At 30.4% G+C, this 6,924-nt stretch overlaps 1 long non-coding RNA gene across 1 annotated transcript; it reads right to left on the bottom strand.

The window, feature by feature from the left end:
• Positions 1-1,216: 1,216 nt before the first annotated feature.
• LOC128178314 (uncharacterized) lies at positions 1,217-4,121 on the bottom strand. Its single transcript, XR_008242938.1, has 3 exons — positions 3,538-4,121; positions 3,355-3,446; positions 1,217-2,965 (listed from the first exon to the last, which is right to left on the bottom strand). It is a non-coding gene; the product is annotated as an uncharacterized LOC128178314 (long non-coding RNA).
• Positions 4,122-6,924: the final 2,803 nt, after the last annotated feature.

Here is a 6,924-nt window from a genome sequence, read left to right as displayed (position 1 = left end):
TTGTAAGTGTGTCTGTTTTGTTGTTGTATTTTTTTTTTACATTTTGTTATTGCCTTTGAATGCCCAAAAGAGGCATGGATTTGAAATTAACTTATCTTATTTTATAACTGTACCACCTCAGTTTCAAACTTCAATTTGTTGAGTTATGTAATGCATCTACTAGTAATAATTTATTATATAATATAGCCGTTAAATTATTACATGTAAATACATTTACATGTATTTACTAATTCTTTTAGTTTTAACTGATTTGGTTTAAAATTATGTATAACCGCCAATTCTTCTCCCATTTATTGAAGGATTCAACGAGACATCAAGTTACAACGATAAGTAAACGTTATACAATCTTTCGGTGAAATAAACATAGACGACTGACCGATATTCAAGACTAGGATTAGAAGTAGGATTATATCAGCCAAGAATTAAACAAGCCTGTAGAACGCATATTGAGTAAAAAAAACTTAACCGACTAATGAGCTTGATATACGTTTAAATAACACAACTGTTCATTGGTAATTGTCAGTCTTTCAAACCATGTTCATGTTATCTATTTTCTTTTGTCTTGATATCCGACATATTATCTGTATTCTAGCTATCTAAATAATCACGGGAAAGATAATGCAAAAATACTGCTTTGTTTTCATGAGTACGATGTACGTACAATAAACCTTTGAAAAAATACACTTACTGAACTTCGTGAAGGAAGTCGGGATCAGAGGCGTAAAATTTAAATGTACAACCCCAGTGTTTTCATCGCTTAGATACAGGAGTGTAGTGTTAATGTTAATATGATAAAGCCCTCTGGGACATTTACGTGCATTATGTGCCTCCACACATTACACATAACGCCCAATTATGCACCAAAAATATCTATGTAGTGCAATGTCAATCCCTTTCTTAAGTAAAACTATTGTCTTCTTCTTTAGAGTTCCTTCAGAGCATGAAAGAAACGAGTAACTTTCCCTGACAAGATCTCCCAGTTGTAACGGGAACTTTGAAAAAGAAAAATTGCTAAGCTTTTTGTTAAAACACTCACTTCAAAACAACAATAATGTTGTTATTTCTGAAAATAAAATCTTTACCTACGCGTTACTTGTTTGTATAAGATTATACCGTAAAGTCAACGCAATATTGCTTTCGTTTTGCAACATTCCATTAATTCAAACAACACAAGGTACACTTCCATCCGTCACATGTATAATATGGTGGAGGAAATGTGAATGAACATGATCTGTCATTACGTCAACCAGGTAAATTTGAAAGTAAAGGTATTTTAAGTTAGATAATTTATCAAATAACATATATAGATTAAAAGTTTTGACGTCCGATTAAAAAAAGGTTATAAATCAACACGTTTGCCATATTTCAAACCAAGGTGCATTCTAATTTTTTTGATACGTAACATACGTGTATGGTTTTAATTCATAGTTAAAATTAGGACGAATATGATTTTTTTAAACAAAGTAGTTGGTTTAATTTTGTTACTTTAGAATGAGAACTTGAAAAAAATAGCAAGATTTCATTTTTATCCTAATTGCCTAAATCTGAAATTTGTTCGGATAATTCATTTTTTAAACATCAAGTGCAACATGTCATATTTTGCAAGAAAATCAAACAAAGGATTAATTGTCGTTTGCTAATTTTATAAGTAAAACATGTAGTTGCACAAATATACCGTTAAATCATCTAGTTTCTTCTCATTTTCTTTCCGTGTTCATGATATTTTTCCTGCTTTTCTCGTTTTAATGAATTAAATTTTTATAACCATCTTTGTTAGATATCAGGAGTTGACCTGAACATTTTCCAATTCAATTTGTGATAGCTATATAAGCTTAGATATTTCTAATTTATTGTTATAATTAAAAAACGTTTCGAGTCATATTTACATAAAGAATTGATCTTTCAACTTTCTATTTAGGGTCACACTTACGTCATATAGACCATTGATTAACTACTTAGTGTAAAATGAAATATCTAAGATTAATATTGAGTGTTTCTCGGTGGGTAAATAGAAGGTGCGCGACTACCACACCCGTTTAATGTGTACTTTATCTTTCATGGAATAAAATAAGTGCATGGTAAAGTGACTGGCAAAAATGAGACAGGTATTGATGTTTTTCTTACAAAATGTTAACTTACTAAAATATTTTATTATGTGGGGTTTGAGGAACATGTCAGTTAATTATCAAAGGCTTCAGTTGTTGTGAATAGAAGATTCCTTTTTCATACCGGTCATAAAATACTAATCAAGGTAGAAAAAAAACCCAGATAAGTGGAAATTTTTTTTTTTTTTGTATGGAATAAATTTGTAAGATTTGAAAAAATATATATTCAAAATTTGAAAAAAATCCTGCCTGACAATTTTTGCCACATAGATTTACACCTACCGTTTGATTCTTCTTTCAGTGGAGTGTAAAATGAAATAGTCATTGTTAGAATTTTCTTTGCTAATAAGTTACTTTTTAAGATATTACAAATGTTTATACTGCTATTGATTCATGAAACCTTTTTTTCTAACAGACACTGCAAAAGATTCTAACTTGGTACTTCAAGTTATTTCTGATATAATATAATGTAAGAATAGCAGCACTTGAAAATTATCTTAGACGAAAATTTTCAACACTTAACAATTTTTATAAAGAAAGGGTATCGTTTTAATTTGAATAAGATTTAGCAGTATGAATGTCATGATCTAATATTTTTTTTCTGCCTTGAGTAATTGATGCGTATGATTTGTATTATTTTCTTCAAATAATAGATTACAATTAACTTTTACATAATACTAAGCCATAATTTTGTATACTCCTAATAAATAATTTCACGGGTGTATATAAAGAAAACAATCAAATAGTTTTACTATAAGTATAGCGATATTGTTTAAAGTTTTTTTCCCTTTTATTTTTCCGACGCTCTTCGTTTTGGGAGAATAATGATGTCAGAAAGTGATCATGACCATCCAGCCTTCCTAAAAGAGAAACTACGTTTCAATAAAAGGATGTAATAAAGGATATAATAAAGGATTAATAAAAGGATGTAATAAAGGATGTAAAAAAGGATTAATAAAAGGATGTAATAAAGGGCGGATGTTTGAATTATTATTAATTTTATATCAAACTTTACATCGTAGTTTATTTTATCTAAAATGAAAAGGCTATTCACTCCTCCTATGAAAAAGTACCTCTGGATTTTACATCTCAATGTGTGGTTAAAAGTAAAGATAATTTTAGATCCATAATGGTAGCATTTTATCTACAATTGAAAATCGTTGTCTGCATAACTAGATCAGTGCGGTTATAAATAATTAACATAAATAGTTACAAATGTTATGGATAAATAAATACCAAATAAATTTACCCTTTAATAGTAGATTCCATGATATTCACCACTACAAAGGCAAGGGGTAGAGTTCAGGGGATGGGGTTGAAAAGGTAACTGTTCCATAACATCTAGGATGATTAATTCAAGGCGTTATCATTTTCTTTTTTTTTATTTTGTTATCTAAACATATACTGTATATAAACCCTGACTTATACGCACTGTCTGAATCATCTTAAATCTCCTCGATGCAAACAACGATATTTCTTAAAACCACTGGCTTCTTATATCTTAATGGTAAATAAATGGAGTAAAAATAAAAGTACATAAATCACAATGGGTTTTTTTTCACAACACTGTTGCACAGGTAACACTAATCGACCTACATATCGACGCAGAGAAATATTTGCTAACGCGTCATACAGGTAACAGGTAAGTATTTGGTACGTAAATGAAACGTGAAGTGTTTATGTTGTTTTTTTTCCTTTCAAAATATCATTGGATAAAACTGTCGACCTAGGTTATTATCGTAAGAATCTAGCATACCAAGCAATATCCTACTGACGTTAGGACGGACGAACCTCATGTTCATATGCACAATCGGTTCAATTTTGTAAATATAAACATCAATTACTTTTTAAAAGGAAATTGCAAATAAAATTTATATATGGTGTTATTTTGGTAAAACAAACGTCGCATTGTACATCCAATTAATCTACTTAAGGTTTACAATAACCAATAGTCAAAGATACTTTAACCAACCCATTAAACGTCTTAAATATGAACAGATGCATATGCCCATCAAGGATGGTACACTAACTGGGATAAAGAGGTCCTTTATATCAAAGACGGAAACCAATTCACACCATTTCTCAACCAATGAACAAATAGAAGATTATGAGGGAAAATTTACCCAATCAAAAACAACAGTTCTGAAGGTTGTTCGATCCCGTCCTCAAGAACTTCCTTATATTATTCCTACTGTACTATGTTCATCGATTGCTTAGTTGATCGATGGAAACAAATTTAAGCTGATGCTGAAGCATTTAAATAAATAAAGAATAAAGCTGCGGCATTTTAGCTGTTCCATGTGCATTATAGAATAAGATCTATAATAAAGAAGAATATTTATTAAATATATATGTGTGGGTTTGTTTCCGACAGTATATCCATGACAAATTCTGTATTAAGTTATAATAAACTGCAGAGTTACGTGCAAAAGATCTACGGGGGAAATGCTCTTGATAATATTTGTATAAGTATACGGATTGTGAACTTGGTTTATATCCACAATTACGTCCCACAGGTACCGCTATGTTCCGTTGATAAGTTTTGGGTATTTCCCTTTTCAATTTAACCTGAAACCATTGTCAAATCACCAGATACATTATGTATATGAATATTAAATAAGAATTAAATTATTCCATTCAGTCCGTTTATTATCCAAACAGAAAGAGAAACGTTTTGTTCACGCTACAAAGAAAACCAGAATGTAAACAACTTGTGCTGAAAAATGTGTTGAAATAAAAGTAAACAAATAACAAAAAATAAAAATAAAATAAAGGTTTATGTTTTCCCCGATGAATCAGCTAATTTATTCATGCATTACCAATACACCATTCACTTTGAATTCGTTTGTGTTTTTACCTTTTGCTAACCAGAAATAGACGCAGTGTAAAGAAAAGAATGTATTGAAGATGCACAATGAATCCATTTGCTCATTAAAACATTTCGGGGAGATTTTACTAAGGGTTCTTGAGAGGGAAGTTCCGGGAGATGTTAACATATATACCCTATCTCATCATACGATTTCAACCATGTACAGAGGATTCAACAATACTAAATACTCCCAAAATTACGACAAAAAATTGAGGAAGCACCACCCTTACCATAACATATTGTCCTAGGCGCCTAGACCATTTCTTTATTAGTTATTATGCTGAAAAAAATGTAGTTCAGTCAATAAAAGTCAATTTTCAAATGTTATTTTACAAAATTCAAAAGTAACTGTCTACTTGATCGTACGGTGTCATAGGTAAATAACAATTAACGTTAATGCTAGCGTGAATTAGCAACCGTTTGTAGTATTTTTATAACAATTAAGAATTAAGCAGATTAAAATACAACCTTAAGGACAAGTTACTAAGCCAGCTCAATATTATCTCCATCTAGTGTGGTTAAAATGAGTAATTTAATGACTAAAGGATTAGAAGTCGTCAAAAATTCTATTTAAAAAACTACATCAGGGTAAAATATTTTGATACAGTCATTCTGTTTTGGATTATCCGATTTATCTCATAACGAGATTTACCTTAACTTGTGTTTACATGCTTATTCTTATTTACTGAATAGCCGTTTACTTTGTTCATATGATTTAATTATAGCACTGATGTTGCGAAAGGCGATTTCACTGGTCCAGTTATAACTACTAGTAAATAATGTTTTCTCCTCAACAAGATCACTATTCCCTCTATCATATAAAGGATCGAGGATTGCAGAAATTAAAAGTTTCTTGTGTCGATAACTTTGTTATTTATTCCATCAGTTTTTCTGGTATTTTTCAAATATTCACGTACTAAAATATTTTCCTCGGTTGGCGCTGAAATGTTATTGTTTAAAATAACACAAACTTCATGTATAAATTTTAAAAACAAATGTGATCATTCGTCAAAACAATTTGAGATTGGATAAATATATCAAAAATTTAATGGAAGAAATTTAAAATGCCACATGAAATATTAATAATAAAGTGCAACTGTGTGTGATCATACGAGGGTGTTTGGAAATTATTGAGAAAAACTAAGTGACGAATTTTAGTGAAAATTGGCAGAAACATTGAAGAAACCACAACAAATAAATGAACAAAGTTACATGTATATTAAAAAAAAAATATCTTGTTTAGGACGTTACAAATCGGTGGTTGGGGAACCCGGCGCAGGTATAAATTTGGAGATTAAAAAATTAAACATCTACTTACTAAGTATCGGTAAACCTTAAGTTTTTTTTAAAATCAAGAATGGAGATTATCTGAAAATTTTGGCATCTTAGGATAAAAACAAAGGATGGAAAATGAAGAATGATTAATGTTTTCCATTCGTTTCTAATGTTTTAAAACAAGAGCAATGAGACGCGTTAAAGGTTTGCGGTTGCTCACAGGACGAAGGCAAGTTTGTCAGCTGACCAGGAGTGATCTAATAATGCCATTGACTAGAACATTCTCACATTAATAAACTGTATCCTGGTGTACTTTCAGATGAATTTTCAAGGATTTGTCTATTTTTGCAACGAAATAGGAGTAAATGTCTCAAATTTCTCTCGTAACGCTATATCCATAGTGGTTTTTCAGCTGAATCTATATAACCATTTTTCCCCAAAAAGGGACATATTGTTTAATGGAATCCGATATTTATTTCAAAGATTAAATATCTTTCATACTTCTTGCTTTTACTATATGGAAATAAAGGGGATTATTTAAGGTGCAAGAGAAATTCAGGTGTGCGTACTTGGAATATGGTCACCACAATAAATATGTTTCTGATTAGTCTTCACGAACATGTGTGGGTGCTCTAAATACTGGCGGATATTTACTGTCTGAAATTTGCTAACGTA

This window comes from Crassostrea angulata, chromosome 3, assembly GCF_025612915.1.
Source record: "Crassostrea angulata isolate pt1a10 chromosome 3, ASM2561291v2, whole genome shotgun sequence".
Lineage (NCBI taxonomy): Eukaryota > Metazoa > Mollusca > Bivalvia > Ostreida > Ostreidae > Magallana > Magallana angulata.
The sequence above is the reverse complement of the archived record's forward strand: the minus strand, read 5'-3'. Positions and strand labels throughout refer to the sequence as shown.